At 48.5% G+C, this 11,560-nt stretch overlaps 2 protein-coding genes across 7 annotated transcripts in view; one reads left to right on the plus strand and one right to left on the minus strand.

Moving 5' to 3' along the window:
* LOC103275844 (GON-4-like protein) overlaps window positions 1–11,560 on the minus strand; it is a 134,355-nt gene that overhangs the window by 24,398 nt on the left and 98,397 nt on the right.
* Window positions 495–11,560, plus strand: part of DAP3 (death associated protein 3) — a 35,540-nt gene continuing 24,474 nt past the window's right edge. For 2 of the 6 annotated variants that reach the window (XM_021706567.1, XM_021706570.1), the window contains exon 1: window positions 495–626. The gene's annotated coding sequence lies outside the window, so the exon portion shown is untranslated. Of the gene's footprint in view, window positions 627–4,039; window positions 4,133–11,560 lie in introns of all 6 variants that reach the window. The other 4 variants (XM_021706568.1, XM_021706569.1, XM_008073244.1 and 1 more) reach the window with 4 other exon arrangements.

The following is an 11,560-nucleotide window of genomic DNA, read 5'->3' on the forward strand; positions in this document are numbered from 1 at the left end:
GCCCGCCCGCCGGCGCGAGTGTCTCCGGGTTGCTCGCGGGCTACTCCCACCCAACGCCACTTTCGGCCGCTCCGCACGCCAGCCCGCCGTCCGAACTCACTCGGGAGCGCCTCCTCGCGCGGACTCCGCTCCCGCGGAGCCCCTGCCGAGCCGGCCCGGACACAGGCGCTCACGGTACCCTCCACGACACTAGCCCAAGCCTCCGCCCGCCTCTTCCCGCCCCACAGCTACCAACCGCCGCCGGGGCCGCCGCCGCCTCCCACAATCCCCCCCGCGGGCCTGTTCCATTCCCGTCGGCTGCAGGGGCGGGGGAGAAAAGGACGGGCGAACGCGGGTAGAGCTCGCCCTCCGGACTGGAGTTGCCGGAGTGGCGGGCAGAGACCTGCCACCGACTACCTCCCCGGGCTCGCGGCCGCGGTGCCGCGGCTGGCCTGCCCGTCCTCCCTCGCGTTGCGGCTGCCTAGCGACCCCCGCTGCCGGGTGGTTGAAGCCGCGGCGGCTGCGCGGTCGTGGTTTCCCGCCCGACGACCCGAGCGTTCTCCGCAGATGCGGGACCGGCGCTTCGGAGGCGGCCCCTGACCGCGTGTGGCAGTCACCACGTCGGGAGACCCAGTCCTCGACTCACGGTGAGGGGGTGGCCCCGCTCGGGGGTCGTGCGGATGCGGGAGAGCGGCGGGACTCCCAATCTCCAAGAGGGAGGGAGTGAGGCCGGGAGCCCGGCGCTCCCCCGGAGGCCTTCCTCCCGGGCTCGGAGCTGCCACCCCAGGAAGAACCGGCGTGGGGGTCGCTGGTAGTTGCTGTTGTTGTGGACCCAGCTCAGATTTCTCGATTTCACACCACTCCTGTACGCGATGATTTTGTTTCTTTTGCCCGTTGCGCACGTCTCGAAGCTGGGACATCTTCAACCCGGTGAGACCGCTGATTCTGGAGGAGGCCTTGTATTCGGGTTCCCAGCAGGACTGGACTCGGTGTCTCATGTCTTGTGTTCTTCAGCAAGTTATTTTTCTTAGTGCCTTATCAAAAGCTGTACATTAAAATTAGTCAATTCCAAATGTGCCTTCAGGGTTGATGTGTGAGATAATCTATGTAAAGCAGGATTCACTCCAAGGCGTAGGGAAAGCTCAGAGTTTTATTTTTATCGTTAACGGTTGATAAGGCTGGTGGGTGTAATTAGTAGTTTGTGTCCTCTCCTAAATTGTTAATAAAACAATGCAAAAATAGACCTATCAGATTTCTGTGACCGCTGAATACATATTTCTCAGAACTCTTCACTGACGTTCAGTTGTTGAATTCAGGAGAACTATGAACTTTTAAAATAACCCCAAACTTTGTTGAATCCAGAGGTATTTACTTTCACCCCAAGGGTGAAGCAGAATAAATTAGGGGAGGAATGTCTTTCCCTTTCTTTCACGTTTGTGGACTCCTGGGATCTAGGAACTAATTCACAAATCACTGTACTACATTGATCTCAAAAGCCCATTTAAACTCTAAAATTCAAGTAAGACCGTCCTAAATTTGCCCCTTTCACTGTATACTATGTTTTAAAGAGAAAATCAACCTTAATTCCCTCATGGGATAATTCCTTTTTCCTTTTTTTTCTTTTGAGTTGGAGTCTCTCTCTGCCTCAGCCTTTCATTTAGCTGAAACTATAGTTGCACACCACCACACCCAGCTAATTTTTTGATTGTAGAAATGAGGTCTCTCCAAGTTGCCCAGGCTGGTCTCGAACCCCTGGAATCAGGCAATCTTCTCACCTCTGCCTCCCAAAGTGCTCGCATCACAGGCTTGAGCCACTACACCCGGCCTATACTTACTTTTTCTAATGAAGTCCCAACACTTTTGTGGTGTCCACTTATGTTTATACTAAAAGGATTAAGAGAATTAGAATTTATGGAGTATCACATTAGGAGAATATGTGTTCCTTAGAATAAACAACACTTTGAGGCCAGGCGGGGTGGCTCACGCCTGTAATCTCAGCGTGACTTTAGGAGGCCAAGGTGAGAAGATTCCCTGAACCCAGGGGTTTGACACCAGCCTGGGCAATTTGGTGACTCCTCGTCTCTACAACAATTCAAGAAAAATTAGCCAGACGTGGTGGTGCTTGTCTGTTGTTCCAGCAACTTGGAAGGCTGATGCAGAAGGATCACCTTAGCTCAGCAGGTCGAGTCTGCAGTGGACATGAGTGTGCCAGTGCATTCCAACCTGGGCGACAGAGTGAGAATCTGACTCAGAATAATAATAATAAGCACTTTTAAATCTCATCCCCATTTTACAGAAGAGCAGCCTGAGGCCCAGAGAAGTCCCCTAATTTAATCTTTAGACTCTAGTTTGCCTGTCGCTTTAAAAACCTAACTTTTAGCCGGGTTCAGTGGCTCAGCCTGTAATCCCGCGCCTTTGTGAGGCTGAGGTGAGTGGATTGCCTGAGCCCGTGGGTTTGAGACCCGCCTGGGCAGCAAGACCTCATTTCTACAATAAATCAAAAAAATCAGCCGGGCATGGTAGCGCATGCCTGTAATTCCGGTTACTTGGAAGGCTGAGGTGGAAGGATCGCCGGAGCCCAGCAGGTCGAGGCTGCGGTGTCCGGGAGTGGCCACTGCACTCCAGTCTGGGCGACAGAGTGAGACTCCAACTCAAAAACAAAACAAAACAAAAAAAACCTAACTTGTGGCTGGACGCGGTGGCTCAAGCTTGTACCCAGCACTTTAGACCAAGGTGATGGGATTGCCTGAGTGCATGGGTTAGAGATCAGCCTGGGCGATTTGGCAAGACCTTATCCCTACATTAACTCAAAGTAAGCCAGGCGTGGTTCCAGCTACTTGGAAGACTGGGGCGAAAGGATGGCCTGAGTCCAGCAGGTTGACGCTGGGGTGGCCATGAGCATGCCACTACAATCCAGCCTGGGTGACGGAGTGAGACTCCAATTCAAAAAAAAAAAACAACTTTTTGAGTGGTTGCCTGGGCTCACACCATTTTGGGAAGGCAAAACAAGAAGGAAACATACTGAGACTCCTTCTCTATTTATTTTTTTGAGCCAGGTCTTACTCTGTAAACTAGGCTGGAGTGCAGTGGCATGATCATGACTCATCGTATCCTCAACCTCTTGGGCTTAAAGCGATCCTTCCATTGCAGCCTCCCGAGTAGCTACAGACATGGGCCACTATGCCATGCTTCTATCTCTATTTAAAAAGAAAAATAGACCAGACATGGTTGCTCATGCCTATAATCCCAGCACTTTGGGAAGTTGAAGCGAAAGTGTTGCCTGAGCACAGGGGTTTGAAACCAGCCTTGGAAACTTGGCAAGACCTCATCTCTACAACAAATCAAAAAATTAGCCAGGCATGGATAGCTCATGGTATCTCATGCCTGTCATTCCAGCTACTTGGAAGGTTGAATTGGAAGGATTGTCTGAGTCCAGGATGTTGAAGCTGTAGTAACTGTGATGGTGCCAGTGCACTCCAGCCTGGGTGGCAGAGTGAGACTCTCACTCAAAAAATAAAAATAAATTAAAATTGTAACTTTTTTCACTATACTGCATTACCTTTGTAGTAAAATTTCTCATCAGCAACATAATTGCTCATGCTTCAAAATGAAAATGATTTTAATGGAGTTTCATTATACCAATGTATAAAGAAAATTATTCATCTCTGCATTCAAGTTGCTTTCAGTAAGTACACTGATTCATGAATTGTCAGCTAAGCATAGACAAATAAAATAGTGTTCAGTTCTTCTGTTTATGTCCCAGAGCCTACGAGAGTCTGAAATATATTAATTGCTCAATAAAATAACCTCATTGAATGAACACACCCTGAATTATTTGAACCAGCGAAGGTGTGGAAGAAAATAATGGTTTCCCCAAAGATGTCCACTTCTTTTTTTTTTTTTTTGAGTTGGAGTCTCAATCTGTCGCCCAGACTGGAGTGCAGTGGCTGCTTCTGGCCACCGCAGCCTCAACCTGCTGGGCTCCGGCGATCCTTCCGCCTCAGCCTTCCGAGTAGCTTGAACTATAGGCATGCCCAGCTAGTTTTTTGATTTACTGTAGAGATGAAGTCTCGCCAAGTTGCCCAGGCGGGTCTTGAACCCGCGGGCTCAGGCAATCCACTCACCTCGGCCTCCCAAAGTACTGGGATTACAGGCTGAGCCACTGAGCCCGGCGATGTCCACTTCTTAATCCCTAAGACCTGTAAATATGTTATATGACAAGAGAGAATGGGAATGAGGATGCAGGTGGAATTAAGGGTGCTAAATCAGCTGACCTTAAAATAGGGAGATTATCCTGGATTATCCAGCTAGTCCCATTGTAATTACAAGAGTCACTAAAAGATGGAAGAGGGCCAAGCGTGGTGGCTCAGCCTGTAATCCCAGCACTTTGGGAGGCCTAGGCGAAAGGATTGCCTGAGCCTGGGAGTTCGAGACCAGCCTGGGCAGCTTGGTGAGACCTTGACTCTACAACAGATCACAAAAACTAGTCAGGCGAGGTGGTGTGCATCTGTAGTTCCAGCTACTTGGAAGCCTGAGGAGGGAGGATCGCCTAAGCCCAGTGTGTTGAGACTGTGGTGGCCGTGAGTGTGCCACTGCACTCCAGCCTGAGTGACAAGAGTAAGACTCCAACTCAAAAATAAATAAATAAATAAAAATCAACAAATAGCTGCACAAATGAAGGATGGAAGTCTGTTAGGAAATATTGCACAGTAATGAAGAATGTGGGCTTTCCCGTCCAGTAATCATGTGTGACACAAGAAAGAAATAGATATTTGGTCTCTGACCCCAGTTCTTGACACCAAGCTCCTAAAAACTCTTCTAATTTCCTGAGTGACAGGGATGTTAGGAGCATCTTTTGTTCTAATATTTGATCTTTGATCCTGGTTCCTGACACAGAGCTCCTAAATCCCTTTGAATTTTCAGAGTCAAAGGAAGATCCCTTGTTTTGATGAAGCAACTTTTAGTGGGCTCCTGGATAACTTCAGAACAGGGACTGGTCTCCAGAACAATTTAGCCATAATTAGAAACTTGGAACTTTCAACCCTACTGCCCATCCTCCATGAAAGGGAGAGAGCCTGGAGATTGAGTTAACAATTATGCTTACATGATGAAGCCTCCGTGAAAATCTAAACTGTTGAGATTGGAGAGGTTCTGAGTTGGTGAATGCATCCATGGGCAAAGGGCACCCCGAATTCATGACAACACAGCTTCTGCACTAGGACCCCTCTGGGCCTCACCCTATATACCTTTTCAGCTGGGTGTTCATTTTTACACTTTATAATATCCTCAGAGTAACCTGAGGACCCACTACTTGTGATTGGCATCTGAAGTGGGGGAAAATCTCGTGGGACGGAGCCCCTGACTTATAGGATCTGAAGCTAACTCCAGGTAGATAGTGTCAGAATTGGACTAAATTATAGGATACCTGGTTGGTATCCAGAAAGAATTGGAAAACCAGCACATTTGGTGTCAAAGTGTTGGAAATAGAGGAAACCTTTTCCTTTGCTATATTTACATCCAGACTTCACCATCGTCTGATTGTATGGTGGCTTCCATATCAGCAAGTTTGTGATATTCTAGCTCCTCTCATAAAGAGATAGTCTACTTCCCACCCCTTACATCTGTGTTGACCTGGAAGAGGCTACACTAGATGTGGCAGAAGTATTGCTGTGTTGGTTCTGAGCCCAGGCTTCAAAAGGTCTTAAGGGTTTCTACTCTCTACGACCTTTACGCTGCTGTGAGATCAGGTCCAGGCTGTGCTGCTAGAGGATGAGAGACTGTGGGGAACAGAATTCATAGTTCTAGCTGAGGCCAACACAGGCGAGTTGATAGAGATAGCCAAACCCCCGCCCGGAGCAGATGAAACAGCCAGGCAACCTCTAGCTGTAAACTTCTGAACCATAATAGTTATTGTACCCACTGAATTGAGGGTGTTTGGTTGTGCAGCAAGCTGATATAGTGCCTCAGGATGCTGTGACAAAAAAAATAGCATAAATATATAATGTATATATAGCATACTGTCTGACCTGTATTTGTTAATCTGCATGTTAGCTACTGCTACTGCTGTTCTTTTAATATGGCCCAACAGCAATATTTTAAAATAAGAGCTTGGACAACCCGCTCAGGTCCCCTCCCACTCTTGGAGCTTTTCTGTCCTCTCAATAAATCCTGCTTTTCCACCAAAAAAATAAATAAAAATAAGAACTTTATTGCGATATAATTCATGTACCATAAAATCCACCTTCTTTAAAGTTTATTCACAGAGTTGTGCCACCATCACTATCTAATTTTAGAACTTAAAAAAAAAATTTTTTTTTTTTTACTTACAGTGTCACTCTCGTCCAGGCTGAGTGCAGAGGCATGCTCATGGCCACCGTAGCCTCCACATGCTGGGTTCAGCTGATCCTTCCAAGTAGCTGGAACTAAAGGCATGTGCCACCACCCCTGGCTAGTTTTTTGATTTATTGTTGAGATGAGGTCTCACCAAGTTGCCCAGGCTGCTCTCGAACCCCTGGGCTCAGGCAATCTTCTTACCTCGGCCTCCCAAAGTGCTGGGGATTATAGATATGAGCCACCGTGCCCAACTAGAACATTTTTATCACCTCCAACTGTCAACATCTGACAGCCACTAATCAATTATATGATTAATAAGCAAATTCTGCACATTTCCTATAATTGAAATCATACCATATGTGGTCTTTTACAAGGTTCCTTACTCATGTAGCATGCATCAGAACTTCATTTCTTATTGCCAGGTGATATTCCATTGTATGAATACACAGCATTGTTTATTCATTCATTAGCTAATGGACATTTGAGTCCTTTCCACTCTTTGGCTATTATGAATAATATTGCTATAAACATTTTGTACAAGTTTTTTTTTTGTTTTTTTTTTTGAGTTGGAGTTTCACTCTGTCACCCAGACTGGAGTGCAGTGGCAGCTCCCGGCCACCGCAGCCTCGACCTGCTGGGCTCCGGCGATCCTTCCGCCTCAGCCTTCCAAGTAGCCGGAATTACAGGCATGCGCTACCACGCCCGGCTGACTTTTTGATTTATTGTAGAGATGAGGTCTCGCTGCCCAGGCGGGTCTCGAACCCGCGGGCTCAGGCAATCCACTCACCTCAGCCTCCCAAAGGCGTGGGTAACAGGCTGAGCCACCAAGCCCGGCTTGCACAAGTTTTATGTAGACATGTTTTCACTTCTTTTGTATAACTAAGAGTACAGTTGCAGGGTCTTATGGTAGCTCCGTGGGGTTTTTTTGGTTTTTTTGAGTTGGAGTCTCACTCTGTAGCCCAGACCGGAGTGCAGTGGCACGTTCCCGGCCACCACAGCCTCGACCTGCTGGGCTCCGGCGATCCTTCCGCCTCAGCCTTCCAAGTAGCCGGAATTACAGGCATGCGCTACCACGCCCGGCTGACTTTTTGATTTATTGTAGAGATGAGGTCTCGCTGCCCAGGCGGGTCTCGAACCCGCGGGCTCAGGCAATCCACTCACCTCAGCCTCCCAAAGGCGTGGGTAACAGGCTGAGCCACCAAGCCCGGCTTGCACAAGTTTTATGTAGACATGTTTTCACTTCTTTTGTATAACTAAGAGTACAGTTGCAGGGTCTTATGGTAGCTCCGTGGGGTTTTTTTGGTTTTTTTGAGTTGGAGTCTCACTCTGTAGCCCAGACCGGAGTGCAGTGGCACGTTCCCGGCCACCACAGCCTCGACCTGCTGGGCTCCGGCGATCCTTCCGCCTCAGCCTTCCAAGTAGCCGGAATTACAGGCATGCGCTACCACGCCCGGCTGACTTTTTGATTTATTGTAGAGATGAGGTCTCGCTGCCCAGGCGGGTCTCGAACCCGCGGGCTCAGGCAATCCACTCACCTCAGCCTCCCAAAGGCGTGGGTAACAGGCTGAGCCACCAAGCCCGGCTTGCACAAGTTTTATGTAGACATGTTTTCACTTCTTTTGTATAACTAAGAGTACAGTTGCAGGGTCTTATGGTAGCTCCGTGGGGTTTTTTTGGTTTTTTTGAGTTGGAGTCTCACTCTGTAGCCCAGACCGGAGTGCAGTGGCACGTTCCCGGCCACCACAGCCTCGACCTGCTGGGCTCCGGCGATCCTTCCGCCTCAGCCTTCCAAGTAGCCGGAATTACAGGCATGCGCTACCACGCCCGGCTGACTTTTTGATTTATTGTAGAGATGAGGTCTCGCTGCCCAGGCGGGTCTCGAACCCGCGGGCTCAGGCAATCCACTCACCTCAGCCTCCCAAAGGCGTGGGTAACAGGCTGAGCCACCAAGCCCGGCTTGCACAAGTTTTATGTAGACATGTTTTCACTTCTTTTGTATAACTAAGAGTACAGTTGCAGGGTCTTATGGTAGCTCCGTGGGGTTTTTTTGGTTTTTTTGAGTTGGAGTCTCACTCTGTAGCCCAGACCGGAGTGCAGTGGCACGTTCCCGGCCACCACAGCCTCGACCTGCTGGGCTCCGGCGATCCTTCCGCCTCAGCCTCCCAAGTAGCTGGAACTACAGGCGTGTGCTACCACGTCCGGCTAATTTTTTGATTTATTGTAGAGATGAGGTCTCGCTTGCCCAGGCAGGTTTCAAGCCTGTGGGCTCAGGCAATCCACTCACCTTAGCCTCCTAAAGCGCGGGATTACAGGCTGAGCCACCGAGCCCGGCTAGCTCTGTGTTTTACCTTTCTTTTCTTTTTGTTTTTTTTTTTTGAGTCAGGATCTCATTGTCTCCTAGGCTGGAGTGCTGTGGCATGATCTTCACAGTCATGGCTCATGGCAGCTTCCTGGGCTCAAAGCGGTCCTTCCACTTCAGCATTTTGATTAGCACACACCACCACACCTGGCTAATTTTTTAATTTTTTTGTAGAGATGAGGTCTCACTATGTTGCCCAGGCTGGTCACAAACTCCTAGGCTAGCAATCCTCCCATCTCAGCCTCCCAAATTGCTGGAATTATAGGCGTGAGCCACTGCACATAACCTATCATTCATTATTAATTTTTACCACCAAGAAACTTGACCCTTACCTACCTTTCAGTTAAAAGCAAAACATTGAACTTGTATACAGACGTATACATGGATGTGAAAAGACTGAAAGCAGAAATCAGTCTTTTTTTAATACTCTTTGTTTTGGTATTAATGGCTTTCAGCCTTGTAGAACCTCAGTTTGTATATGTCTTAGTAAATAGAATAAGCGAATATTCCTCACTTTTTGTTCATTTGGCTTATCAATAGGATTTTTTTGCTGCTTATAGATATCTTAAATGACATTGAAAACTTGGTTTGATCTAGGTTGTCTGCTTTGGGATCAGACTTTTTGAGATTTCTTTCCTCCTTCCTCTCCCTTGTAAAAGTATCTTGTGATTCTATATACAAGATATATAGTTTTCTTTTTTTTTTTTTGAGTTGGAGTCTCACTCTGTCGCCCAGACTGGAGTGCAGTGGCCGCTCCCGGCTACCGCAGCCTCTACCTGCTGGGCTCCGGCGATCCTTCTGCCTCAGCCTTCCAAGTAGCCGGAATTACAGGTCCATGCTACCACACCCGGCTAATTTTTTTTTTTTTTTCCTTTATTGTAGAGATGAGGTCTCGCCTGCCCAGGCGGGTCTCGAACCCGCAGGCTCAGGCATTCCACTCACCTCAGCCTCCCAAAGGCGCGGGATTACAGGCTGAGCCACCGAGCCTGACTGTATAGTTTCTTAAGCTTAAAAAGTTGTGAGGGCCAATTGCAGTGACTTATACCTGTAATCCCAGCACTTTGGGAGGCAGAGGCAAGAGGATTGCCTGAGTTCAGAGATTCGAGACCAGCCTGGGCAACTTGGCAAGGCCTTGTCTTTACAATAACTCAAAAAATTAGCCGGGCATGGTGGCACACGCCTGTAGTGCATGCCTGTAGCTCCTGGAAGGCTGAGGCGAAAGGATTGCCTGAGCCCAGGAGGTCTAGGATGTGGTGGTGTGACCATGCCACTGTACTACAACCTGGAGACAGAGTGAGACTCCTACTCAAACAAAAAGTAGTGAGGAAAATATTGAAGAATTTTAAGCAAGGCTTCAGTAGAGAAAATGGATTAGAGATGTTTCACTCTGGAGGCTAGTAAATATTTGTTGTCATTTGGATACTAGATGATAGTGTCCTAGGATGGGAAGTTAATTACATTTTCTGACCAGGATTTCCTAGTGTGTAGAACATAGCCAGAAGAATAGTCCCAATGTCCACAGGCACACCTGTGGAAAGGAGTGGCCTCTAGGCCCTGTCACCCATTCTTTCCAGGACCCAGCTCCCCTCCATAGGCCTCAGCTCTTCTGTAGTAGTGGTTACACCAGGGAGCATTGGGAAGATCTAGGGAGCAGGGTTGGCCAGGTCAGATACAGCTGGAGTGACATCTCTCCAGCAGAGGAGTCCTAGTTCCATAGGTAAAAGGGAGGCAAGCCAGTACAGACGATTCCTGTCTTGTTCCCCACTGTGTACTCTGTACAGTACAGTCATGTGGAAGCATATCACATGTTTCTCGAATGACTGAATTAAGGAATGCATTGGCATCTTTTTTTTTTTTTTTTTTTTGAGTTGGAGTCTCACTCTGTCGCCCAGACTGGAGTGCAGTGGCCGCTTCCGGCCACCGCAGCCTCGACTTGCTGGGCTCCGGTGATCCTTCTGCCTCAGCCTTCCGAGTAGCCAGAATTACAGGCGCGCGCTACCACGCCTGGCTAATTTTTTTTTTTATTTATCATAGAGATGAGGTCTCGCCTGCCCAGGCGGGTCTCGAACCCACGGGCTCAGGCAATCCACTCACCTCAGCCTCCCAAAGGCGCGGGATTACAAGCTGAGCCACCGAGCCCGGCTCCGCATCTTTATTAAAAAGAAACCAGGCTTGGTAGCTCATGTCTGTAATCCTAGTACTCTGGGAGGCCAAGGTAGGAAGATTGTTTGAGCCCAGGAATTTGAAACCAGCCTGTGCAACATAACAAGACCTTGTCTCTACCAAAAAAAAAAAGTTAGCTTGGTGTGGGCACATGCCTGTAGTTCCAGGTACTAAGAAGACTGAGGAGTGAAGACCACTTGTGCCCAGGAGTTTAAGGGTACAGTAAAGCAATACTTGCACACAGTAGGTGCTCAATAACTGTTTGATTACTTGGGTACAACTGTTGCTGCTCTGGTTACTATTGTTTTAAAGATTTGAATTGTAAGAAGGGTAAAAATGAGGCTGGGTGTGGTGGCTCACACCTATAATCCCAGCACTTTGGGAGACTAAGGCGAGAGGATTACCTGAGCCCACAGGCTCGAGACCAGATTGGGCAACTTGACGAGACCTCAACTCTACAATAAAACAAAAAATTAGCCGGGTATGGAGATGTGTGCCTGTATTTCCAGCTACTTGGAAGGCTGAGGCAGAAGAATTGCCTGAGCCTAGCAGGTTGAGGCGACGGTGGCGTGAGCATGCCACTGCACTCCAACCTGAGCGACAGAGTAAAACTCCAACTCAAAAAAAATAAGGTAGCCGGGCTCGGGCTCGGTGGCTCAGCCTGTCATCCCCCGCCTTTGGGAGGCTGAGGTGAGTGGATTGCCTGAGCCTGCGGGTTCGAGACCC

Source organism: Carlito syrichta, unplaced genomic scaffold (assembly GCF_000164805.1).
Source record: "Carlito syrichta isolate Samal-C Ts95f unplaced genomic scaffold, Tarsius_syrichta-2.0.1 Scaffold315800, whole genome shotgun sequence".
Classification (NCBI taxonomy): domain Eukaryota; kingdom Metazoa; phylum Chordata; class Mammalia; order Primates; family Tarsiidae; genus Carlito; species Carlito syrichta.